Raw genomic sequence first — 27,821 nt, forward strand, 5'->3', positions numbered from 1 at the left:
TTCCCTGGATTTCTATAGGAACGGCCGGGCTATAATACTTCGTTGTCATAACCCCTCCAGGGGTGGTGATGAGCAGAGGGTTCCTAAGCCTTTCTACCCCCAGCTGATTTCTCCCCACGAATGGCACAGATATAAACGAGTGGGAAGCTCCAGAGTCGAACAAAATGATAGCAGGGATGGAATGAATGAGGAACGTACCAACGATGACGTCTGGAGTTGTCAGCACATCCTCGGCAGTCACGTGGTTCACACGACCCCGAGTGACATCCTTACCGCCGTTGTTGGGGTAGGGAGGCGCTTGGCCTTGCTGGCACCTCGGCTTCGGACATTTATCTGCAAAGTGTCCGGGCTCGAAGCAGTTGAAGCACAGACGGTGTTGACCTTGAGCATCCCTGCGGCCTTGACCAGGCTGCACGGCCGGTGCAGGAGGGCGGGGCGCACGGGTCCCTTGTTGATTCTGCTGCTGTTGCGGCTGTGGGACGCGCACCACGAATTGAGGTCGGAGCACGGAGCGAGGTTGCTGCTGTTGCTGCTACTGCTGCGAGGAGGATCCCCCTGGATAGGGATTGGTGTAGCGGACCCTTTGGTTAGCCCCCTGTTGATTGCGGAAATTCGCCGAGCGACGCTTGTGCGACTCTAGTTCCTTGTGCTTGGCTTCCAAGCGGATGCTCTTGTCCACCAGGCGCTGGAAATCAGGATAATCCCCGGAGACCAGACGCACAGACAGCTCAGGGTCCATTCCTGCCAGGAACTTCTCCTGCTTCTCCTCATCTTCATGAACATCCTCTGGGGCGTACCGGGCCAAGTTGTTGAACTCGTGCAAATACTCCATCACGGAGCGGTTGCCTTGCTTCAATTCCCGAAATTCCCTCTTCTTAAGGGCCATGACTCCGGCGGGCACATGGGTCCTCTAGAAAGCGGCGGTGAAGCGGGCCCAGGTGATAGGCTGTCCCTCTGGCTGCATAGCCTGGAAGTGGTCCCACCATAGAGATGCGGGCCCCTGCAGTTGGTGGGTGGCGAAGATGACTTTCTCCTCGTCATTGCACTGTACGGTGTCCAACTTTTTCCCCACGGCATCCAACCAATCCAAGGCATCAACGGGGTTATTGGAGCTAGAGAAGGTAGGCGGGCGGATGCGGAGGAACTCGGCAAGCTTAGAGTGCTGCGGGGGTGGTGGTGGGGTGGAGCATTGTGTTGCGGCGGATTCTGGATGTGGTGGAGGAAAGCAGCCATCATGTTGGCCTGCTGGGCGAGGATTTGGGTGAGGATGGGGTTGGTGTCAGGTGGCGGTGGTGGTGGCGGGGGAAGGAGGTGGAGGTGGGCTGCCATGGGTGTTGGGGTTGCTGCCTTCGGGATGGTTGCCTTCGCCGGTAACAGCGCTTCTCCTGGTTGTCACCATCTGAAAATTCCCACACAGAACCAGCAAACAGAGAGAGCCGACTATTAAAACTAACCACCCACGACTACCATAATTATTGAATTTATTACTGCTTTTAAATTGGTTCATTAAGGTTCAAGTTGCTTATGCCAATAAAATAAAGACAGGCTCCGAGACAATTATACCACACACCGGTATAACCATGCCCCACACGACTCAAGCAGGAAGATAAACGAGAAGAACACACGCGCGAGCCTACTAGCTGCTCGTCTACTTCTACGACGGGCCAGGGCGGAAGGTGAGCAACAGCACATCCTCCGTGCTACCAACGCCAGAGGCTCCCTCCTCCTGAGGAACCACGAGCGCGGGCTCGGCGCAAGGGGTCTCCACGAAGCAGGTCCATGCCAAGGACTGACGAACAAGCTCAGGCCTGGAGGTACTCTTGTGGGCAGTGATCTTCAGGCTGCGACAAACGCGGCGGCGCTTGGGGCGGCAGACTTCTCCCTGGGCAATCTTGAGCTGACACAGCTGCGCCTCCACCGCGTCCAAGTCCTTCTTCAGCTGCAAATTCTCTTGACGCAGCTCCAGGATCTTCATGTTGTTCTCGACCAACCCACGGCGCACCATATGATGGAAGTCGATAAGGGCCGCATCATACGCCTCCACCATGCGCGCCAGGTGCATGATGGTAGCGTCATCCTCCGAGCTAGCATCCCTGAAGGTGGCGTAGTCGCGGGCTCCTCCTCGACGAGGGTGGTAGCGGTAGGGCGAGTGCTGCAACTCGTCCGGATAGCGCTGGTGAAGAGTGCCGATGGCGAGGAGCGCGGCGTTCTGGCAAGCGGCGGGGAAAGAATCTCCACCCGCGGTGACCGACAATGAAGTCCTCTCGGGAGAGCCGGTGAGGATCACCGCAGTGACCTCCCAAGCGGCGCGGGGCTTTGCGTCGTCACCATCCTGCTCCGGAAGCTTCCTGCCCCGGTAGTCCACTCCATGCGGATACCCCAGGACAACGCACATGCCCCGCAGCTCCAAAACAAAGCCAGTCAGGTCCAGGCCACGACGGTTGATGCTGCCGGCCATCTACAAGCAAAGGCAAAAGAGAGAAACATTTTAAAGATCAGCTTTTGACGATAAATGAAGCAGCAGGACAGAGAGAGACTAGAGGATTTTCACAAATAAGAAAGGATTTTTATTTCGAAAATATTGCTAAGGCTTGGGATCTAAGGCTCGTCCTAGGGTCAAGGAGGCTCTGATACCAACTTGTCACGACCGGAAATAACCCAACGGGCGTTCCTTACGTGCGTGTATTATTCCTTGTCCCAGGAGGCAAGGTACACCAAAAGTTGATACAATTCAGAGTTTAACAAGCGGAAGCGTAAATAGTTAATTATTACATGGGCGACGAAGGACCAGCACACCAGAAGACAACGAAAAACAGCGGAAGACTAGGGCGACGACCACAGGCGCTTGACGGCAGGCACGAGCTAGACACCAAAGCCTTCATCATCCAAGAGCTCCTCTTCTGGGTTTGGGAAAAATTGAGCAAGATTGAGTACAACCACCGTACTCAACAAGACACACCCACGAGTGCAGAATAAATGCAAAGGAGTACAAAGGAGTTATAATATAGGGGGTTAGGGTTTGCAGTAAACAGCATTTAAAAGACACTTAGTTGCTCAAAGCTACTTTTAAAACACGATCCTAGAGCTATACAATCACTACACCACAAAACCTATTTGGAGACTGTAGTCTGTTGGTAAAAAAGGAAAATTGGTAACAATTAGTCTGTCAGGAAATATATTAGCAAACTGTTTGTCGCTAAAAGGTATTGTCTTCGTCAAACTACCTGCCGGCAAAGATCAGTGGCATACTGTTTGTCGGTAAGAAGCCGTACTAACTAACTGTCTGTCGGTATATCGAGAGGCCCCAACCAAAATTGGAGATTTTTCAGTATATGCCATCCAATTCGCACCGTTTTCAGGATATGCCACTCAATTCGCGTGACTTTCAGAATATGCCATTGGAAGCACGAATTCCTTCATTCCATGCCATTTTTCTCTATTTTCCCAAATTTATCAGATTTCTAATACTTTCCTTCATCTTTCTCACCTGACCGGACGGATTTACTCATGGGCCCACCTGTCAGGAGAGTAGAGAGATAGCCTCCTCCTCTCAGGGAACAGATCGATCTATCGCAACAAAAAAAAAAGGGAAACAGATCGATCCCCTTCCTCCTTCCTCCCGGCCGACAGACGCAACGCCGCTACGAGCCGCCGCCCCGACCGCGCCCCGCCCCCGCGCCTCGCTGGCAGCTCCGTCCCCCGCTCTGCGCCGTGCAACCGTGCCTCGCCGGCAGCTTCACCCCCGCCCCGCGCCATGCCACCACGCCCAGCAATGGAAACCCTAAATATCTAGGGTTTGAAGGAGGAGATGGAGAGGGGGGAGACAGCGGCTCGAGAAGAGGGCGTGCCGCAGGCGACGGCCTCATTGCTACGTAATGAGCTTTCTTCGGGGTAAGATCATGCTCCCCTGCTATCTATTATTGCAGAATCGAGGTGCAAGCTCAAGAGCGTGTAGGTCAGCAACGATTAAGCGGGCAAACTAATGATTTACTTCTCTCGTTTTTGTTGTTACTATTCGATAGGATTGATCCCGATGCGGTGTTTAGGGTGTGCGTTCAGTTTGGTCAATTTACAGCTAAACTTGATGATGGAACTTGTGTTCATGTGCCACGAAAGTGCTTGGAATGGGTTGTGGACTATCAGCAATGCACTTTGGAGAGCTTGGAGAAGGACCTTGCAGCAAGGGTAACATGGGGCAAGTGCCAACAGGTTGTGATGAGTGGATATGACATGACCACGGGTGAGGAAACACCGTTTAAGGACAATATGGATGTAGTGCATGCATTGTTTGTTAGGAAAAGTGATAAAAAGTTGTTTTTGTATGCTGATGTGGAGGACAAGCATGATCAGTTGGTTACTAATTCATCCGTTTCAGAGGTAAATGAGTTATTTATGGATGAGGTTGTGACAGCTAGACATGGTGATGAATCAAACAATCTGCCTGACATTGATTGGGATGGATTGGAAATAGCTCAAATTCCACAAGAGCAAGTTCATCACCAAGTCATTGATTGGAATGGATTGGAGATAGCTCCAATTCTAGAAGCTGATGTAGGTTCTTCAGTGCCTTTGATGGGGGAAGATGACATGTATGCATTCGTTGGACTTAGAGCTGAGGATGAGAGAGCTGAACAAGCTAGGCTACAAGCTGAAAACCAAAGGGATTCTGCTCCTAATCCAGCTGCAGATGTTGCCCAAGGGGACTTAAACCTTAACGAGGCAGAGATAGATGTTAATGATGTGGTTCCTGGTGAAGCTGGAGTTTTCTATGATAGGGATGATCCTCCAATGGAAGTTGGAAGCTTATATATAAGTATGGTTGAGTTTAGGTCAGCTGTGAGGCAACATGCTATAAAGGGGCAATTTGAGTTAGGGACAGAGAAGACTGACACAGAGAGGTTTCGGGGCTATTGCACAGCTGAGGGATGCCCATGGGCTATTGTGGCAAGGTTACAGCCTGACGGAAAATCTGTGAGGGTACTAACAACTAACTTAGCATGGCTATGTTACATATTCAATATTTTGTTTCTTAGTGATAATTATAAAATAATACATTTTGATCATGCATTGTGTTCTTTTGTGTTGTAGGTTACTTTGAACAGATTTCCCCATCATTGTACATCAACCGCGAAAGTTAAAACCAAGATGGCATCCTACAAGTGGGTAGCAGAGAAGGCCATTCCCTTTCTAAAGAAGGACCCAAATATGGGTGCAACAAAGCTACAAGATGAGTTGCAAACCACACACAAAGTCACAGTGGGATACTCAACAGTTTATGCAGGTATGCAAAAGGCTATAGAGCAAATATTTGGGACGTGGGAAGAGAGCTTTGCAATTTTGTTTAACTTTAAGGCTGAGATTGAGTTGAAAATGCCGGGAAGTGTTGTGGAGATAGATGTACAGGAAGATGGTGATGGGATTTATTTTCACAGATTCTTTTGTTCATTCAAACCTTGCATTGATGGTTTCATAATGGGTTGCCGACCTTACTTGAGTATAGACTCCACGGCACTTAATGGAAAATGGAATGGTCAACTAGCTTCTGCAACATCTATAGATGGACACAACTGGATGTTTCCAGTTGCATTTGGATTCTTTCAGAGTGAGACCACTGACAACTGGACTTGGTTTATGCAACAACGTAATAAGGCAGTAGGCAATCTTCCAACCTTAGCTATAAGCTCAGATGCTTGTAAGGGGCTAGAGAATGCTGTGAAGAATGTTTTTCAAAGGGCAGAACATAGAGAATGCTTTTGGCACTTGATGCAGAATTTCATAAAGAAGTTTCAAGGTCCAGTGTTCGGGAACATGTACCCTGCAGCTAGGTCTTATATGCCAGAAAGATTTGATCATTACATGAATAAAATTTATGAGGCAAATTCAGATGTGAAGCCATACTTAGAAACCTATCACAAATTGCTTTGGATGAGAAGCAAGTTCTCAGAAGAGATAAAATGTGACTTCATCACCAACAATTTAGCAGAGTCATGGAACAAATGGATTAAAGATATGAAACATCTTCCAATTGTTGAGCTTGCAGATGGTATTAGGTCAAAGACAATGAATCTATTGGCTAGGAGGAGGAAGATAGGTGAGAAATTGGATGGTGTGATGCTACCTATTGTGGTTCGTCAACTCAATGCAATGACTAGAGAACTGGGCCACTTGAAGGTAGTTCAAGGTGATAGAGACCAAGCTGAGGTGACTGAGATCACTGCTGAACATGAGATTATTAGACATGCTGTCAATCTGGTAAACCATACATGCACCTGTAGAGAGTGGCAAGTTTCTGGTAAACCATGCCCACATGCTTTAGCTCTCATAATATCATATAGAAACCCTAACATGGCTGATTATTTAGATCCTTGCTATTCGGTAGAAAGGTATAAGCTTGCATATGCAGGAGTTATTTTACCACTTCCAGATAAGTCCCAATGGCCAAAAGTGAATATTGGTTTTAAGTTGTTGCCACCTCTTACTAAGAGGGAAGTTGGGAGGCAAAGGAAGAACCGAATAGTCGGGTGCCTTGATAAGGGCAAGGCTAGGAGCAAAGGCAAGTGGCAGGTTCAATGTAAGAGATGTCTTGCCATGGGCCATAGGTCGACGTCGCCAAAATGTCCTTTGAATGGAACGAAGAAAAAGTAAGTGTATAAATTGTCATTTGTTTTAGTTCTAGCATATTTATTTGTTTCAGATCTAGCAAATTTATTTGTTTTACTTTTGCAGGCCGAGTCGGGCCAAAAAAGGGAGACCACTTAGTGAAGCAAATTGTGCAGCAAGTACTAGCATAGAAGGCACACCCAAAAGACAGAAGGTAGGCCCAAATGGTTCAACTAATACTAGTCCAGGGCCTATAACAAGAAGGTAGGCAAACCCTTTTTCTTGTTTCTGCACTTGATTCAAAAAATGTTTTACTAACACCTAATTTTTTTTAAGTCAATCGGCATTGACAACAACTGGTGGAGAAGGACCAATGAGGCAGATGACAACTCCTCCAAGGCCCGCTAGAGCTGCAAAGAAGATCACTCCAAAGAAAGGGCTAAAAACGAGTGCTCCTTGATTATATATTCTCAAATATGGGAACTATTAGATTATGGATGCTTTTGTATGTGAACCACATGACTGTGCAAGTTGTGGCTTTTATTTTGTAATCTGAACTTCTATGCCTGGATTATGTATTTTGGATGGCATTCTCAGACTTGCTTACTTAGAGGTGCTTGCCTTGGAGATTGTTTTACTTGCTATATATCATGCCAAAATATGGTTACATGCTGTTCAAATTGGAAATTCTGGGTATATGCTGTCAGAATTTTGGGTATATGTTGTCAAAATTTTGAGTACGTTGCTGTCAAAAATTACATATACAAATTTTCGGTGTATGCTGTCAAAATTGCACAGATTTTAGGTATGTACTGTCCAAAATTTTGTTCTCACATGGCTCAGGTAAACAACTGCAACTTGAAAATATGCTTCAATCTCTGATTGAAAAAACTTCTGTAAATCACGATTGGGAAGATTGACCATTCTCTGCGCATGCTGTGAAAATTGTCTGCACATGCTGTCCAAATTCTCAGATTGCACATACAAAGTGATATTTCATCGAAATTGTAAATGCCAATTAACAAACATGCTACGAGTTGAACCATCAAAATTGTCTCAGTTTGCAACTTTCCATACAAACAATGCGTTGATACAACTAGCTGAACCATCCTACTAGCAAACATGCACTCCTGGAAATTTTCTGATTACAATCAACTTCCAAACAGTACAAAGTATAAAGTTTTTGGTAAAGCAAATTGTTTGCAGCGCTGGAGTCGACGGCTCGACGCGGTCTGGTCAAAGACTTCAGGAGACCGACGGGAGGCGGGGGAGCCGACCGGCACAGGCGATCTTCGCGGCGAGGTCGTCGCTCGGGGCGGGGCGTGGTGGCGCGACCTGAGGCGGGGGACGGTGCTGCCGGCGATGCGCGGACAGAGCAGCGAGGTGCGGGGGTGGGGCGCATATTGGGCGGCAGGGGGCTGAGCTGCGAGCGGCGAGCGGCGAGCGGCGTCGCCTCTCCGTCTCTCGGTCGGCCGGGAGGATGAAGGGGATCGATCTGCTTTCCTGGGAGGAGGAGGCTATCTCTTTACTCTCCTGACAGGTGGGCCCATGGGTAAATCCGTCCGATCAGGTGAGAAAGATGAAGGAAAGTATTAGAAATCTGAGAAATTTAGGAAAATAGAGAAAAATGGCATGGAATGAAGGAATTCGTGCTTCCAATGGCATATTCTGAAAGTCATACGAATTGAGTGGTATATCCTGAAAACGGTGCGAATTGGATGGCATATTCTGAAAAATCTCGCCAAAATTGAGAGTAGCATCTGAGCGGGGCTAGCCGGCGGGAAGTGTTCACGTGGCAAAAGAAGGTAAATACTCCCACCACACGTCCACACCAACCATCTCCCATCTTATCTTCTTCCTGTCCATCCCCATCTGAATCGATCCATTCTAACCTAGCCACCAGGAGAGCGCAGCAGCCAGCAGGCACGCGGTTGAATCCATCCCCGATGCCGTCGATGCCGTCCACCACCCATGCGCGTCAAGCACCGACGCCGGCTCGAGCTCGTGCTCCTGCGTTGCACCGCCGCCTCACCTGTTCCGCCGCCACAGGGTGAGCTTGCAGCCCTTGGTGCTGGGTGACGGGTTGGGCCTTACCGACTGCTCGCCCCTCCGCCCGGCCCCTCGGCATGGCCGTTGGCTCAATCCCCTCAGCAGTCCCCAAGCCGACACTACCACATGCAACAGCTAAGAGTAAGAATCCTAAATCCCCTTTCTCAGATCTCCCAATCCATTGTCTATTTTTGTGTATTTGGATCTGATCTGGTCATTGGATGAGTTTTAGAGCTTGGACTTTGAACTCTGAAGAAGGGAAAGCTGTGGAAAAAGGCTTTGCTATTTGGTTCTGCTTCCTAGGTTATGGTATTGCCCTCTCCGGCTCTTTTGTCCATCTCTCTGGTCTACAACAACACTAGGTAAGATTCCTTTAATCATGTACTTTCTGTCTATTTTCAAGTTTGTCAGTGCATTCAAATCTAAAGAAAGATTTCTGCATTATGTTGACAAGGAAGAGGAAGTTGGTCCTTATTAATTTGTTTCCAAATAATCGTGATGAATGGATCTACTTTGAGATTTGGCAGTGATAATTAACTTGGTGATGCTTGACAGTTGATATCCCTGTCAATTCAATGATTAAACACAGGGCGAAGTATAATGGATTATTTTTTGAACATGTCGAGTAGTCTGTTGAATTAATTCTTGTGACTTATGGTCTCTTGTGTCTTGACATATGTATTAGAAACTATTCAAGTTTAATAATTCTGTGTCTTGCAAGATTTTTTTTCACCACGATGTCCGTTTCGTTTAAAGTTTTGACATCCAGCTAATTATTTCGCAAATACACCCATTTTGGCTCTAATGGGAGCAGCTGTTTGGAAGAAATGCAAATCTGTGTACTTACAAGTAAACCGCAGTTATATATGAATGTGATGAAGGGAAGCTAATCTTACCTTTTCTAATTTCATTGTCCCTGTGATTTGTGTGATTACTAACATGACATGAAGGATTAGGTCCATTTCATCCTTGAAAGAACCATCAAAAGTGTTTTGTTCACATTTGCTCTTTTGTATGTCCTGACATATATACATACATATCCTAATCTTGCTGCTAGTCATGGATAACCATTCTACCATGTCTTCATGTTTGGTCACTAAAATATGCATCTGAGACCTTTAGTTTTCCAGATTTGTATGCAAGCTAGCTAGAAACTGCACTGAGCATCATTAATCTGACATTGGCAGATTTTCAGGTCAGCTTATGGAAGCCTTATGTGTATTCCAACTAATTAGCTCCTTTGTTTGTATTAAGATTGGTAATTTTTACATTAACTGCTAATAAAGTAACCCCTTCTATTTTCAGGCCAATGCCATAAAACACTTTGAAGTTCAGTGCCATAGCTTATAGCATTTTGGTACAGGTAATACAGGTTCTGTTATAGTAACTTGCTTTCAATTTGGTTGGTTGCAATTTTTACCATCAAGACCTCCATGGTGACTACATAATCTGAGTTACTTATGCACCTATCTCTAAAATTTGTCTATCATACTATCACATCATTCTTCCAAGATTGGCTTATTATATATCTCCCTAACAGCAAGCAACCTATAAATATGCCACTAATAACAAAGTTAAGAATTATGCTTGGGTTTGACTTCTAATTAACCATCAGATCCCTACCTCATAATCTACGCTGTAAATGATGATAATTTAGCCAATAGTTTTAGAACATTTGTGATGATCATCTAGGATCTTCATACTGTACTTAATAACTTTAGTATATTGCAAGTGTTATCTGATGTGCAACTAAGTTGATCAATGCTACTATCGCAATTTTCTTTATAAACAAAACCACAAGAAAGCTACACTGTTGAGAAAAACAAATCCCCTTTTCCTTATGCATAGTTGTTTACTTTCAGTATTACAAAATGATCATGCAAAATTCTCCTTGTACTTATTATGTGTAACATCTTTTCTAGGTGGGATGTGGCTTGATAGCTGAACAAATCATGGCAATGTTTCAACATTTTGTTGAAGAACGATGGAGAAATATACTGGAAGGATGGTCCTCTTTTGTACATGCAAAGCCAACAGTGATGGCTATTTTGTGTTTGTAGTGTAGGTGGCACACTAGAGTAGATTGGGTGGTTGTAGCGTGGACATGTGACATGTTTCTTCAACTGTATGCAGATGTATTTTGTGAACATGGCATGACAAAGTCATCCACAGTAAATTAATTGTGCTCCTCTTTGATAAACATGTGTTTGTTTTATGATCATTAGTTTAATTGGTGCATTTGGCAATGATACATTCGATGCAATGTATTATATGACTTTTAAAAAAACTGATTTGTTTCTCACTGTCGAACTGTCTGCTGGCAATGTTCTAAGGAGTCAAATAGTCTGTCAGAACTAATATTTTCAGCCAGGAATAGTTTGTCTGCCAGTAATACAATGTCTGTCGGGAAAACAAAAGAATTCCCGACACTCTTCTGCCAGTAAAAAAATTATCTGCTGGTAAAAACTTTTGCCGACTGCTGAACCCCTGCCAGACGCTTGTGGCAGGATTTGTGTCGGTAGAAGTCTTTCCCGACAGACAGTGTGACGCTAATAGCTATTTATCCCAACAGATCGAGTGCTTCTATATCTATGCTGTGGTGTAGTGAATATTATTAAACAAGGTCGTGAACCCACACGAACCTGCCTTAACCCAAGGTCTACAATAATTCAGACCGAACTGGCAACCCGACCCTGGGTCCCAGCTCGTCCCAAGCCAACCCAGGCCAACCATTCCACCTTTTAGTTATTAAGCAGGTTTTAAGAATTTAAAACACTTACTTGGGTACATTGCTAGGCTTGCCCATAACCGAGGGCGCGGCTATTCGAATAGGTTATACTCTGATCAGAGGTGTACATCTTTACCCACAAGACACGTCTTCCTCACGTGCAACCACGTGCCACATACCACCACGGCATATGGACGGAAGACATGACATAGTTTCCAACCCATCATAGCCATAGACAAGAGTACCGACCCAACCCCACCTACGGCCGGAACCTCCGGGACAGGTAGGCAGGACTGAGCCCCTAGCAGCAGGACACCAGCCCTGTGCCACGACATCTCGACTACCGGGCCGCAGCTCGTGTAGCTTTCATTTGTCCTAGAGATGTCCATCGACCCCCGACTTCGTCCATCTCCATCCGTGTACTTTTGTTTATAACCAGACTGAGCCACAAATTAAGCCTTACCCACTAGACATGTGGAAGTACGGTAGTGCTTTGCAACAGAGACCTGAAGACCGGTCCTTATGTGGCCGAGGTGTTACTATCAAAACCATGCACCCCGAGCCTAGCCTAAAACCATTTTGAGGGTTTTGAATAGAGGGGGAGGTGTGTGTGTCCAATTCAAACATGATGTGACTTGCCTTGCTCGCTTTCCCAAACGTCGGCTTCAACCTCCACGTAGAGCGGATCTTCCGAAGCTGCAGCGTCTACACAACCAACGGAAAAGAAAAAGGGTTCTTGACTTTTTAAGGAAAAATTAGAGACTTGAACGGTCCAATTCCGAGTTCAAATGGTCAAGTTATGGCCATTTGAAGTTTATATGCTCTTTAAATGAATATTTGCGAATTTCTTCATTTAAATTTTAATTTAAAAATGATTTATTGCGTCAGCCGAGGGGAAGGGGCGCGCGGACCGGGTCCACGGGAGTGGGGCCCACGCGGTAGCCTCACGGTCCACGGTGGACCGGGCGCACTCGGGCTCGCACCGGCCGGTGCCGTGGGCCCCACGCGTCAGCCACACCCGAGGGCGCGGGCGGCTGATGGCCGGGTCCCACGCGGCGGCCACACGGCGCGTCCGTAGGCGGCCACGTCGGCGCGGCCGACGGGAGGCGGCGCCCGGGCCCCTATGGTCGCCGGCGGTGGCCATAGGCACGGCGGAGCGACGGCCGAGAGTGAGGAAGGGAAGTGGGAAAAGAGGCGGCGGTCCACGGCTCACCCCGGGTCGACGGCGACGACAAAGGAGGCGGCCGGAGCGGAGGAAGGCGGCGGCGCGGCTCGGGTGGACGGGGACGACGGCGCTCCAGCGGTCAGTGAGCTCGGCGAGGTGGTGGACGGGGTCGGTGACGGTGCGGCGAAGCCGGAGGAGGCGACGCCGAGGTAGGAGACGGTCCCGGTGAGCGGGGAGGGCCGGCCGGAGGTCGTCGGCGATGGAGGAGAGAGCGGGCGACGGCGCGAGCTCGTTTCCGGCGAGGAGAAGGTGCGGCAAGTGGCTGAAACGGGCGAGGGAGGTGCAGGGAGGGTTTAAATAGGGTTGGGAGGGAGAGAGAGCGGCCGGCGGGGAAGGAAACCGGCGCGGGAGGTCCGGCCGCCATCAATGGCGCCGGCGAGATTTGCGGGAGCAAATCCGGCCGTTTGAATGCGAGAGAGAGAGGGAAAAATGGGGGGAAAGGGGAGGGGATCACGGGGAATAATTCCCCCCCACTTAATTGCACGCGGGGACGGCGGGATGCGGCGGATTCGGCGGCGGCGGCGGCGCTTGGCGCGGGCGGGGCGGTGGGAGCGGCGGGAGGACGGGGATGACGGGTGGACCCCACCCGTCAGCGAGGGTGGCGGGCGGGCCCGCCTGTCAGCGGCGCGCGCAGGGAGAGGGCCGAATGGGCCGCGGGGGAGAGGAGAGAGAGGGGGAGGGAGATGGGCTGAGCCGGCCCATTAGAGGGGAGAGGGGTTTTTAGGGTTTTTCTTTTTATAAAACATTTTTAACTTTGTTTATTTCTTAATAATTATTATTTGTGCTCTGAAAATTCCACTAAAATTTATTTACACATTTTAGGCTTTTAGGAAATATACAAAAATCCTCCGAGCCCTATTTGACTTTTAACTTTGCACATTTTAATTTTTTGGAGGCTTTCACAACGATTTTAATTGTTCTAGGCATAATTTAAAGAATATATTTTAGGGTCGTTTTGGGCCGTGACAAGGACTTAGCCGATCGATTGTTGAACATCGGTTTCCTATCAAACCAGGTTATAAACCTTACCAGCAGCCTCGAAGGAGATGCAAAGCCGATATGTATGATGCTATCAAGGCTGAAGTGACTCGACTATATGATGTTGGTTTTATTAGGCCATGCCGATACGCAGAGTGGGTTTCGAACATTGTCCCGGTCATCAGGAAAAACGACAAGCTTAGGGTGTACATAGATTTTTGAGATTTAAACAAGGCTACCCCTAAGGACGAGTACCCAATGCCGATTGCTGATCAATTGGTTGATGCTGCTTCAGGCATAAGATTATCAGTTTTATGGATGTCAATGCAGGTTACAATCAAATTTTTATGGCAGAAGAAGACATTCACAAGACTGCTTTCAGGTGTCCTGGTGCAATCGGTTTATTTGAATGGGTTGTGATGACTTTTAGCTTAAAGAGCGTTGGGGCTACGTATCAGAGGGCTATGAACTACATATTCCATGATCTGATGGGCTTGTTGGTTGAAGTCTACATTGATGATGTGGTTGTTAAATCAAAAGAGGTGGAGGATCATATAGCCGATTTGAAGAAGGTATTTGAGAGGACAAGGAAATATGGTATGAATATGAATCCTATGAAGTGTGCTTTCGGTATGTCAGCTGGGCTGTTTTTGGGCTTTCTTGTTCATGAGAGGGGAATTGAGGTAACTCAGAGGAGCGTTAATGCAATCAAGAAAATTCTACCTCCCGAATACAAGAAACAGTTGCAGAAGTTGATCGGCAAGGTAAATTTTATTAGAAGGTTTATTTCTAACTTATCTGGGAGATTGGAACCTTTTACACCTTTGCTAAGATTGAAAGCCGATTAAGAATTCACTTGGGAGGTAGAGCAGCAGAAGCTTTGGATTATATTAAGGTATATCTTAGCTCTCCTCCAGTATTAATTCCTCCACAGAAGGGAATACCGTTCAAGTTGTACTTATCGGCTGGTGAGAAGTCGATCAGCTCGGTTTTGATCCAAGAACTTGAAGGCAAGGAAAGGGCTATTTTCTATTTGAGTCACAGGCTTTTGGACGCAGAAACAAGGTATTCTCCTGTGGAAAAGTTATGTTTGTGTTTGTATTTCTCTTGCACCAAGTTGAGGCATTATTTGTTATCCAATGAATGTACTGTGGTATGCAAAGCCGATGTGGTTAAATACATGCTATCGGCTCCAGTTCTCAAAGGAAGTGTTGGAAAGTGGATATTTGCCTTAACAGAATTTGATCTTAGATATGAATCACCCAAGGCAATCAAAGGGCAGGATATAGCTGATTTTATTGTGGAACATCGTGATGATTCAATCGGCTCGCTTGATATTGTGCCTTGGACTTTATTTTTCAATGGATCGGTGTGCACTCATGGATGTGGTATCGGCTTGGTAATAATTTCCCCTCGGGGGGCAAGTTTTGAGTTTGCCTATACCATCAAACCTTATGCAACTAACAATCAAGCTGAATATGAAGCAGTTCTCAAAGGTTTGCAGTTGCTCAAAGAGGTTGAAGCCGATGCTGTTGAAATTATGGGTGATTCGTTGTTGGTGATCAATCAGTTGGCAGGAGAATATGAATGCAAAAATGATACATTGATGATCTACAATGAGAAGTGCCGAGAATTGATGAATAGTTTTCGGTTGGTAACTCTAAAGCATGTGTCTCCGGAGCAAAATGTTGAAGCTAATGATTTGGCTCAGGGGGCATCAGGATACAGGCCGATGATAAAGGACGTTGAGGCGGAGATAGCCGTGATCACAACCGATGATTGGAGATACAATGTTTTTCCATATCTGCAGAATCCATCTCAACCGGCTTCACGAAAGTTGCATTACAAAGCTCTAAAGTACACCTTATTGGATGGTGAGTTGTATTATTGCACAATAGATGGGGTGTTGCTTAAATGTTTGAGTGCCGATCAAGCTAAAGTTGTGATGGGTGAGGTTCATGAAGGTATTTGTGATACTCATCAATCGGCTCACAAGATGAAGTGGTTTCTTCGGCGTGCAGGGTATTTTTGGCCGACAATGTTAGAGGATTGTTTTAGATATTACAAGGGATGCCAAGATTGTCAGAAGTTTGGAGCAATTTAGAGAGAACCAGCATCGGCTATGAACCCTATCATCAAGCCATGGCCATTCAGAGGTTGGGGAATTGATATGATCAGTATGACTAATCCACCCTCAAGCAAGGGACACAAGTTCATATTGGTGGCAACCGATTACTTTACCTAGTGGGTGGAAGCAATTCCTTTGAAGAAAGTTGATTATGAGGATGCGATACAGTTTGTCAAGGAACATATCATCTATCGGTTTGGGATTCCTCAGACTATTATGACCGATCAGGGATCTATCTTTGTGTCCGATGAGTTTGTTCAGTTTGCTGATAGCATGGGTATCAAATTGTTGAATTCTTCACCATATTATGCACAAGCCAATGGGCAAGTGTTTGCATTTCTTACGATCACAGACAAAATCCGCAAGCGCACGGATATACCGATGTAGCACTTCCCCTACGGAGTATTCCAAGGGTACCGAATCCAAGGGAACGTGTGTGGTCAGATCTTCCTCCGGTTCATCCAAGGACACCAAGCAAATGATAGGCCAGGATAGAGAGGATTTACTAGTGAGAAACAGTGTCTAGAGAAAGCTTAATTTTAATCCTAATGCAATACTTCAGGCACTGGCAACCCGCTGTTCCTAGATGTCGCTCTACTACGTACCCGGACAGGGAGGACTTAAGTGATCTCGAGGGCTGTCACCACCCCTACACCCACCTCAAACGTACTATAGGATACGCAACAATTACTGGATAATAATTACCTAAACACCACGTCTAAACAATTACTATCTACTTTAGTGTTTATAACTCACCAAAGCAATGTCACACCCTGAAAATCGCTAAATTATAAATTGTTGTGAAAAAGGAATTTTTAGAATTTATTTAATAATTAAAGCAAGTGTGTGAATAAAATATAAGAAAAATTTGAACATAAACTTGAGCTAGATAAAATTTTATTAAATACTTTGTATGCCCAAGTATTTTCTGGATTTTTCCCAGAATTATTTGAGCATTGGAAGTATTTTTAATAAATGAAAGATCATTTCAGAAATTATTTAAATTAAAAAGTTAATTAAAATTCCTCTTCTTTGTTTGGGCCGAATTCAGCCCACTCCTCTCCCTCTCTCTAAGCCGAAGTCCAGTTTTCGTCCCTCTAGCAAACGGGCCAAGCAAGTAAGGAAAAGGAAGCCCAGGAAAAGTCTACTTTACCTCCCCTCGCTACAGTACCTTCTTCCTCCTCCAGCCAAGCCGTACAGAGCCGAGCCGTGTGCGTGCGCCGCCGCTTCCTTCGCAAAATCCGTCGCATCCCGTGCTCCGTTTCCAAAATTGGTTGCAAAAACGGATTCCCCTCGATCTCCTCTACCTTATCCCTAAGAAACCTATTTGAATACCGTTGTATATCGCGTGAATTCGACGCGGTTTCGAGCTCCGTTTTTCCGGCGAACTCGGATAAACCCTCGTTTTTCTCTCGCCAAATCCCGTTCTTTTTGATCCAATCTCTTCGCACAAATCCTATAAATAGCAGCCCCTCGACCTCCTCTTCCGTTTCCCCCTCTTTCCAGAATTTTTTCCCTAACCCTAGCCGCCTCCCCGCGAGCTCCCTCTCTCTCCACCTCCGGTCACTTCTCCAGCCGCCGTGCGCCGTCGCCCCGCCCGTCGCCGGTCAGCCCCGTCACCTCCCTCGGCTTCGCAAGGGTGAGAGCTACCCCGGCCACCCGTTCCTTTGCGCCAAACCCCACCGGAATTCGCCGTCACCGTGAAGCCGATCTAATGTATCTCCGGCCGCGCTGTTCGTCGTCGTCCATCGTCGCCTTCGGTCGCCGTTGCTTCCATTGGATTCGCAGCTGTGAGGAGAAACTCGTCCACCCCTCCGTTGCCGCCGCCCGTCGCCGGAAAGCCGTCGCCATCGTCAACCCTAGGTCGCCGCCCTTTGGAGCTCGTCGCCGGCCATCTTCCTTGTCGTCTGTCGTCGCGTAAGTGGTGGTAAGGGTCGCCTTGATCTCCTCTCTCTCTCCCGGTGCCCTCCATCTGCGTCATTGTATCGTGGTTCTCTGGTAACCGCCGTTCCCGTGCTCGCCAGCGTCGATCCTGCATGGCAGCCATGTCATCGCTGACATCAGCGCCATCTTGGCCATCCAAAATTAATATAAATTTGTCATCTCTTTTCAATGACATATTATTCCTTTTTAATATATGTCATCTACCAAATATGATCTAATCTTTTCCGGAGGATGTTTTAATCTTTTGTCTCAGCTATAAATCATTTGTAAATTGTTTAATCAATTTGGAATAATCTTTTCTTTAATAGGTTTAATTGGAATTAAATCTTGTAAAATTCATATCTAATTCATACGAACTCGGAATGAGGTCGTTCAAGTCTCATAATTCATCTAAATTCAAGCTCTACCTATTTATGAACTTTAATTGTACTATTCATTTGGTTTTTATTAGTGTTTTTCCTTGTTTTGCGTTCTAGGTTTAGTTTTCTGTTGTTTCGGAGGATCGTTCATTCGTTGGAGAAGTTCCTGAAGACGAATTGAAGACGCTTGTTTGTAAGGCAAGTCACACAGATCCCAAATAACCCTTTGAGCATGTTGAACCCGTTTAAAGCTATTGTTTTATTTCAACTTATGCATTATTTTCGAATGTCATCGGGTGGTGAGCCTTTCCCGATTAATTAATGGCCGAAGATGACTTTATTTTCCTATGGGTTATAATTTGATTAGCTTGAACCTTATATATTAGATTGGTTCAGCTAATGCTATATATATGATTGCTTAACCATGCTTAGAAACATTAGCTCATTAGTGGGATGAATCATATATACTACATTATTATTTATGGTTATATTTAATGGTAGCTCACGAATGTCAATCGTGTTATGATAATTAATTGATAATTAAAATATGATTAGTGGTGGGTTGTGAGCACATGGTTTTGAAGGTCGTGCTCATGACAATTAAGGACCGGTTCGCGAGCTACTGTTGTGAGACATTAATCGTACCAACCACAAGCCAGCGTGGGCAACGGATTTATCTTTTGTATAGCATGGTTCATTACGGGGTGCCAGACTATGAAGCGGCGAGAAGTCCGTGGGGGTCGCTGGGGAGTCCATTGCCTCTGGTTTTGAGGGGGAGATTATGATCCAGGAATGGTGCACTGTGGTGAGTTGTGTTGTGCGAAAGGTATTGTCACGATTTCCCCCTTTGCAGTGCCGTGGTGGTACTTCGGGGCATGGCAACATGTGTGGAATCGTGTCTTGTGGGTATAGTGGTACATCTCTGGCCAGAGTAAAACTATTCGAATAGCCGTGCCCGCGGTTATGGGCGGGTCTAACAATGTTTTTCGTGATTAGTCCCACACTACTCATCAATGTTAATAATGTGATAATTAATTTAACTCCTGGTTTGGAATGGATAATTCCTGGTTTGGAGGTTTGATCTGTACGACCGGGGTTGGTTGTTCAGGTTTGGTTGGGCCTATGCAGCATGGGTGTGCTGTTCAGTGTTGATTAATATTAATGATTAATTACTCTACTGTTTTACAAATTCTCAACTCTTTGCTAAATGCTGCTTTCGCAAATGAACCCTATATTATGCCATCCTTTGGTATCCTTGTGCACTTGCATATTTGCTGTGTGGCTTGTTGAGTATGTCATATGCTCATTCTTGCAATAATCATCAAACCTCAGTTGAAGAAAAAGGATCCAGAAGGAGAAGACCTTTGGCTTAGATCCTAGTTAAGCTGCCTGTGGGAGTGGAGCTGAAGCTTCGCTAGATTTTATTTTCCGCTGCAGTTTTCTTCATGGTGAGGACTAAGTGCCTTTTACGTAAGTATTTATCGTTTTAGTTATTTTGATGAATCTGTATATTAAATTGTCAGTTTGTGTACCTCGGCTGATTCCTGGACGAGGGTTTTAATGCACAAATTAGTTCGGAAATTACTTGTGAATTTCTGGGCGTGACAAGCAATCACTATATTTTAGTTGATTATAGTGAACAATAATCCCGTATGCTACTTAGGAACTAATCAAGAGTTAATTCTCACAAGATAAATCTAAATTACTCAAGAAGAATATTATATTGAATTCAGAGTAATAAACAGAATAAAAGAAATAGGAGGAGATTACCGACAACTCCGGAATTCTTCCGACTCCTTCTACGCTACTCTCTTCCTATTCTAGTATACAATATAGTACAATAGAGCCACTTATAATTTAGCTCAAGGTTGGAAGTGTGTGTCGAAGTGAGTGAGATGATGTCCTTATATAGGGGTAGGTATGACCGTTGGCGAAGGGGAAATGTCCGAAGTGCCCTCCAACCGTCATCAGGGATGCATCTGGGACGTCCACGCCAAACCCCACATCCAACGGTGGAGGTGGTGGTTCGACCGAACCAGGGCTAGGCCCTCCTGGCCTGGCCTTCAGCCCATGTTCTCCCCTGATCCTCCTCTATTCATTCTTCGGTATTTTGGGCAGATTTACTGATGTTTTGATAAAGTTCACAACCCATCCTTGCAGGGATACACGTTTTTCCTCACTTTAGTCTGATTTTTCTCCCAACATCAGAGTTTATCATCTGCATACAAATATATACCAACATTTATGGAAAATGTGAGATTAAGCACCCTATCACTATGTTGGATGTTTTATTATCTGAACTTTTTGCAGATGTTGGCGGTATAGAATTGACATTTAATAGCCGCCAACAACAAGCCGAAGCATCTAACAAGAGTTTGATTAACAAGTCAGTTATAGTTTAGGACTTGGAGTCGTAATAGGTATTAGGACTAGAGTACGAGTCGGACTCTATCCTAGGATCTCTCATAAATAGAGGGGCGTGCCTGTTGTAACCGCATGGCGACTTAGCATAGCGAGAGGGAGCGGCTGCCGGTGGCGTCCGGCCGTGAGTTGTTGTAACTCTGATACGCTATAATATGCTGGATCGGGGAGGAGCGCCTATAATCAGTGCCCCGGAGATGTAGGCCTCGGCTGAACTCCGTTATCAAATTTCGTGCCTCGGTGTCGTCATCGTGTTTGGATCTCCTATGACGTTTCTTCCGCGGTTTGGTTTCCGATGGTGATTTCGGGCCGGTTTTATAACAAGTCACTTGTTAGAGTGCGCAGCCCGGCCCACCAACCGTGGGCAACCCTGGTCACATTGGGCCGGCTCCACCACAGGCCCAACCGGAGTCTTTTGGGTTGTGTAGATCCAGGACCTAAAGTTGTGACTCCGGTTGGGACTGTGGTAGAGCAGGCCCAATGTGACTTAGGTGGCCCACGGTTGGTGGGCCGGGCTGCGGACTCTAACAAGTGGTATCAAAGCCCAGGTTTGGAACTCAAAACAATTTCCATGGGTCACATGGTGGGGAGCCCAGGTAACAAGTCTTCGGGGTTACATGGGTTGATGTGACGGGGCAGATTGTTAGGCCCGAGGCCCATATAACAAGTCTTCGAGGTCACATGGGTTGATGTGATGGGGGAGATTGTTGGGCCCAATGTGTAATGGTGGAGATTGTTGGGTTTAGTCCCACATCGGTAATTGATGGTGTGGGAGCATGACTTAAAAGGTGGGGGCGGTCCTCACCCATCAGACTAGTCTTTTGGGTTGTGTGGGTTGTGTAGGCCCAGGACCTAAAGTTGTGGCTCCGGTTGGGCCTGTAGTGGAGAAGGCCCAATGTGACCTGGGTGGCCCACGATTGGTGGGCAGGGCTACGCACTTTAACAGTTTGTGCCCTATGGCGAGCACTGGCAGCAGGTGCGAAGATTTGCAACCTCACCTGCCGCTGAGCCCTAGATGCATCCTCAATGTGGAGATTATTGGTACCCCATACCCACACGGCATGGTTATCGGACTAATTAGTTATAGGGTGTCAGGGTTATGGTGGTAGTTATAGGGTGTCAGGGTTATGGATACCACATACCTAATAGTAGTTGACTAAGCTCGGCGGAGCCCACCACATATCCGACTAGTTATAGGGGATAACTTATATCTATATACCCACAAGGCATGGTTATCGGACTAGCTATAGGGGTAGTTATAGGGTGTCAGGGTTATGGTGGTAGTTATAGGGTGTCAGGGTTATGGATACCACATAGCTAACAGTAGTTAACTAAGCTCGGCGGGGCCCACCACAAATCCGACTAGTTATAGGGGATAACTTATATCTATATACCCACACGGCATGGTTATCCGACTAGTTATAGGGTGTCAGGGTTATGGTGGTAGTTATAGGTTGTCAGAGTTATGAATACCACATACCTAATAGTAGTTGACGGCGGGGCCCACCACATACCATGTCTTACATGGAAATAAACCTTGTGTATAGAAGAAGTTCCGGATAAGGAATGATGAGTAGAGTTTTATATGGAAACGATAAGGACTAATCGGATTGTATCCATATTTATCTCCCTAATCTTACTTGGACAAGGGGGCACCTATAGGTATAAATACAAGCCCCCCTAGGAGGAGAGGGGACACCCACCACAATCTACGAAGCCACAAGATCAACATAGGCCAATACAAGCCAACACACGCCGCCAGAGATCGACATCAGATATTAGCCTAGACATACCCCATCCAGTGCCTACAGAGGCCGGCAAGAGGGATCTAGCGCCATCTCTGATCTCGACGAGTTCGTACTTCAGGAGGAAGACTACCCTGTCATCGGCTATGAGTTGGTTATCTAGCCGCCAAGTCGACGACAGCTAGATAGGTTATCCCAAATATTGTATTTGTGTGATCCAGGTGAATAAATAGCAACACCGGCTTCGGCCAACAGGATGTAGGGCTATTACCTGTCAGATAAGGGACTCGAACCTGTATAAAAATACCTATCCATGTCTCCATCTCTTTTACCTCAATCTCGCATATACCCTGGAACTAACGATCCCCATACCATCCAAATACCGTAGTCGTGATAACAAATGTCGACAGTGGCGCGCCAGGTAGGGGGATTTCGGTGCTTCAAGGTTTCAACGAGATGGGTTCAAGAGATGAATTTTCCAACAACAAGCTACTCGACAACTTCGGCTGTGGGGAGATCTAACCCGACCGGAGTGCGTCCCCCGACGAGATCGGAATCATCGCCGTCAACCAAGCTTCAAGATCAGACCGATCGACTTCTGGCCATCGTACAGATCGAAAGGCGATGTAATCACTGAGTAGATTGAAACGCTATACGATCGATCTCTTTTTGGACAGCTTCCTTCGGCGACCGTGTACGTTTGTTTGCTTTATGGGAGTCGGACCCGCTGCCTTTGCCTGGTTCTTTCCTCGCTGCTAATAAGATCCTGGCAAAGCAACCGGCGAGCCCATATTGGAGTCAGAGCGATACACCTCAGGTGGTTACGTACCGGCCAAGAAAGAAGCAATGTACATCATATATATGCATACATGTACAGACTAACTAGTACACCAAGATGGATTGCTACGTATGGATGGAAATCAGGGCATATGTCTATTCGATGTATACAAATCAACAAAGGTATTTAGAAGATTAATTTTTTAAATTGGTCTACTAATTCCGTAGATATATCCGGCATATATCTACACAGGTACACAGTAATTTATATACAATTTATTGTACCTATTTTCCAGACCTATACGATATTGTCAGATCCTTGATTTATTATGTTTACCTAGAGCATGTTTTTTATACAATATCTATAGTGCGAGTGTTTCCGGCGTTAGGCTGACTACGGTTTTATGCTGGGGGCTCGCTCTATTTTCTTATATATATAAATCATGCTTATTTATGGTTTACATAATACTTGATATTTAATCTGCTCGTTATATCCTGATAATACTAGAAGATTCACGCAGTACTTTGAATATATACTCGATATTCTCTGCTATACATCTTGTCTTCTACAACATATTTTTCAGGAACGATTGAGCACTCGAGTAGGATGTGGTCGAGTACACCGCATTATTGAGAACGTTCTCGAAAAATGCTGAGTTGTCGTACTCAACCTACCAACGAAGATTGACGACTTATCTCATGTATAGCGTCGGCTATGGTTGGACTATTTGAGAAAATGTTGTTAACAGATAATTCCTCGCGAACGTTGTCGGCTTGATCACCTGACATGATTGCGAATAGACATCCGGATATGCTATATGTTGGGTATGTGAGTCATGCTGGCCACATGAGATACACATGTAATCACCAACTCTAGCGCCCCTCTAGGTGATCGAGATACGCCTACACCTGGTCCTCGACCAGTAGATCGTAGCGATCTCTCACCACCTAAAAATTCATCTTCAGGTGATCGAGAGACGCCTACTCCTGGTCCACGACCAGTCGGTTATAGCAATCTCTCGACATCTAACGCGACAATCAACATTGTTGTGATAGCAACAACCAAGACCGACTAGATCGCCGTTGTCACCAGGACGACAACGTCCAGGACTAACGACATCAGGACGACAACATACAAGGTTAAATGATATCACGACAACACATGACGACGACAAAACTCGAGATCCCCACACTTCTAGAGGGCCCGAGGATGAGGTAGTAGGTCCAGGAGCGGAACCTCTGACTACGATAATTACTCATTGCCTTCGTCGTCATCAGGAAGCAGTTCTCACAGGTCACGAGAATGTCATCCATCTATTTCTCTGGATTCCCTTCACGTAGTCGAGGTACTACTATGACTGGTTCTTCGACTAGCAACGTAGCGATCCTCGCACCACGAGTCCACGACTTCTAATGGTCGAGGTACGACTACGACTGGTCTTCCACCAGCAGCGTAGCGGTCCTCGTACCACGTCTTCCAAAGGTCGAGTTATGACTACGACTGATCCTCGACCAGCAGCGTAGCGGTCCTCGCACCTCAATTTCAAACGGTTGAGAGACTCCTACTCCTGGTTCTCGAACCAGTAGGTCGTAGCGATCTATCATACCTCCACTTCAAGTGGTCGAGCTGTGACTACAACTAGTTTTCAACCAGCGGTGTAGCGATTCTCCCACTATTTCTGCGATTTGTTGAGTATAACTATATACCTGACCTTTGCCCAGTTCATCAACGTCAACTTCTGCAAGTGTTTATATGTGCAATATTTGTCCGATGATCCTCTGTTCTTATATTGCCTCGTCTTGAAGTCGGTCCTCTCGTCCCTTTACGCTATTCTGACAAGCCTCTGAGAAACCTAAGGGAATTTCGGCTGGGGATGCCCAGAGCAGATAAGGTCTTGTTGGATTATAAGAGTTGAACGACCATGTCAAACCTGGTCATGTAAGAGTGCTCAATGGACGCGTATTAACCAAGCCGTGTAATCAGAAATTGATTTTCCCAACTTCATAGTTGGGGGCTAGGATTTGTCAGCTTCAGCATGGTTTGTTATAAGATTCAAGATGTCTTTGTGGAAAATGGCTTTTCCATAAAAACAGCTGGGGGCTAGGAAGAGTTCCAAACTCTGTTTGTTGAGGGCAACTCTAGCGAGAGTACTCTTTTTTTGTCACACGCAGATTCAATTTATTTTCAATTTTTCCATACATATTATATCATGTTACCCTTGAGCGTTCGCTGGGGGGCTATGTCTATTTAATATTCTATTTTGAGTATTGATTTCAGGAAAGTTCTATTCAACATTGTCGAAGACTCCGTGTCTCTATGGTTCTACACCGGGATCGACTAAGCGAGTACGGCAAATGTTCTGAGTAATGATTTCAGGAAAGTTAGACATCAGAACAGTCAAGTCAGATTGCTTTGTCGCAGACTCTATGCCTACTCGATTATTCGAGAACGGTTGATGGAGCTTGACAAGGAATACGGAATGAAGCGATGGTGTACCCGCCAAGATGAAATTTATTGACTTCAATCCAAATTCTCGATTACAACAAGACGGGAAACTTAGTTGCATGCTCCGTATCTTCTCGGTCGACATCGGAGATTAAGCTAGACAAACCTAATATAGTGCCTATAAAAGCCGATAAGAGGAATCTAGCGTTATTTCTGATCATACCGAGAATGGTCAAGCTAGCACGACAATAGTTGTACCAAAGTCTTCGATCGAGAACCTTAACTCGTTCATTTGCATTGAAGTCGGGGGCTACTGTCAGGGTTATGGATACCACATAACTAATAGTAGTTGACTAAGCTCGGCGAGGCCCACCACATACCATGTCTTATATGGAAACAAACCTCGTGTATAGAAGGAGTTCCGGATAAGGAAGGACAGGTAGAGTTTTATATGGAAACGACAAGGACTAATCGGATTGTATCCATATTTATCTCCCTAATCTTACTTGGACAAGGGGGCACCTATAGGTATAAATACAAGCCCCCTTAGGAGGAGAGGGGACACCCACCACAATCTATGAAGCTACAAGACCAACATAGGCCAATCAAGCCAACACACACCGCCAAAGATCGACATCAGATATTAGCCTAGACATACCCCATCTGGCACCTACGGAGGCCGGCAAGAGGGATCTAGCGCCATCTCTGATCTCGACGAGTTCGTACTTTAGAAGGAAGACTACCCTGTCATCGACTACGAGTTGGCTATCTAGCCTCCAAGTCGATAACAACTAGATAGGTTATCCCAAATATTGTATTTGTGTGATCCAGATGAATAAAGAGCAACACCGGCTTCGGCCAACAGGATGTATGGCTATTACCTGTCAGATAAGAGGCTCAAACCTGGTTGGTGTGGTGAGGGAGTGGAAAAGCTAAAGAGATTGCCGTTCATATATCGTTCTAATAAGTGATCGAGTTCCGTTAAAGGCCTATGGTTTAACACTGTGCCTTTCCACTTTTCCGAAGTGGTATGCTTAACCGCATCCAGTTCTCTATTTTCGTTTATAGTTTATTTGTGTTCAGTCAAATCTGCGAACTCAACTAGATATTCTGCACATTCCAGTTTATATAAAAATCCATGTCTCCATCTCTTTTACCTCAACCTCGCATATACCCCGGTACTAACGATCCCCGTACTATCCAAATTCCCTAGTCGCGATATCAAATGTTGACATAGGGGATAACTTATATCTATAGAATATGTAAGACACATCCTCAATGTGGAGATTGTCCATACCCATACGGTATGGTTATCCGACTAGTTATAGGGGATAACTTATATATATAGAATATGTAACAGATTATGATTTGGGTATTACGTTTCCTTGTATATTATGGAACGACGCTAAAGTCCTGGTTTGATGATATTGTAAAGTAGATTTGGGAAACCGATACCGTATTAGTCCTGGTTTGATAATATTGTAAAGTAGATTTCAGAAACCGATACCGTATTGGTTATGGTTTCTATATTGTAATCCTGCCCCCTATCCTATATAAGGTTGGCAAGAGATCATCAGATCAATACACACCCGGCGGATTCAAATCCCCAAACAGGAGTAGGTATTACCTCTCATCGAGAAGGCCTGAACCTGTCTAAATCTCCGTCTCCGCATCCATCCACTTTTAGATCTCGTGCGCTACCCCTTTTATTATTGCCGAATTCTTGTTTTGACAGTTGACGCGTCAGGTAGGGTCACGTCGAGTTTTCCGTCAAAAGGTGCGATGGAGTAAAATTCAGGAGTCGCCGACGTCTTCAGCGAGCTCCACCTCTCAATTCGGATCATTCCAGCTGGGAAGGATAACAACCACTCTGCGACGAGCTTCAAATCCAATCTACCATTCCAAGCCAAATATGACTCAATTAATCGCTGGCATCGAGATCGCTTCAATCGGCTAGAGTTTTTGCTAAGGGAGCGATTTCGTGAACACCAGACTAATCACCTTTGGCTACAAATCCAACGGAGATTGGCGCCATGCCAGGCACGTGATCATCATCGGCCGAAGGCATGCAAAGCTGTACAATCAGAAATACCGAATACCTCAGAAGTCATAGTTCTATACGTACAGCACGCATCTACAAGGCATCCGACTGCTTTAACAAGCTGGGAAACATGGTCACGTATACAGTACAATCTCTATGGAAACCAAATATATACGTGCATCCTCATCAAGCACATCCAATTAATTGGGCTCTATTACCCAGGTTTTATCCTTGTGATATTATGTAATATATTGATTATTTCCTTTCGATCACTAATCACAAGTTAATGTGTGATCTATTTTTCATATCTAATATCTAGACTAATATAAAAAGCACGAGTTATTAATTGCAATTAACACCGCTATTGCAATTAGCGCTTA

At 45.8% G+C, this 27,821-nt stretch overlaps 1 long non-coding RNA gene and 1 pseudogene across 3 annotated transcripts; both read left to right on the top strand.

The window, feature by feature from the left end:
* LOC127776928 (zealexin A1 synthase-like) overlaps positions 1-27,821 on the top strand; it is a 144,172-nt pseudogene that overhangs the window by 68,396 nt on the left and 47,955 nt on the right.
* LOC127776198 (uncharacterized) lies at positions 8,417-10,879 on the top strand. Of its 3 annotated transcripts, none has more exons than XR_008018116.1 (4): positions 8,417-8,790; positions 8,882-9,844; positions 9,955-10,012; positions 10,572-10,879. It is a non-coding gene; the product is annotated as an uncharacterized LOC127776198 (long non-coding RNA). The 3 variants fall into 3 exon arrangements; XR_008018117.1 differs by having other exon boundaries at positions 8,882-9,011; positions 9,780-10,012; XR_008018115.1 differs by having other exon boundaries at positions 8,882-10,012.

The sequence above is a fragment of the Oryza glaberrima genome, chromosome 6 (genome assembly GCF_000147395.1).
Source record: "Oryza glaberrima chromosome 6, OglaRS2, whole genome shotgun sequence".
Lineage (NCBI taxonomy): Eukaryota > Viridiplantae > Streptophyta > Magnoliopsida > Poales > Poaceae > Oryza > Oryza glaberrima.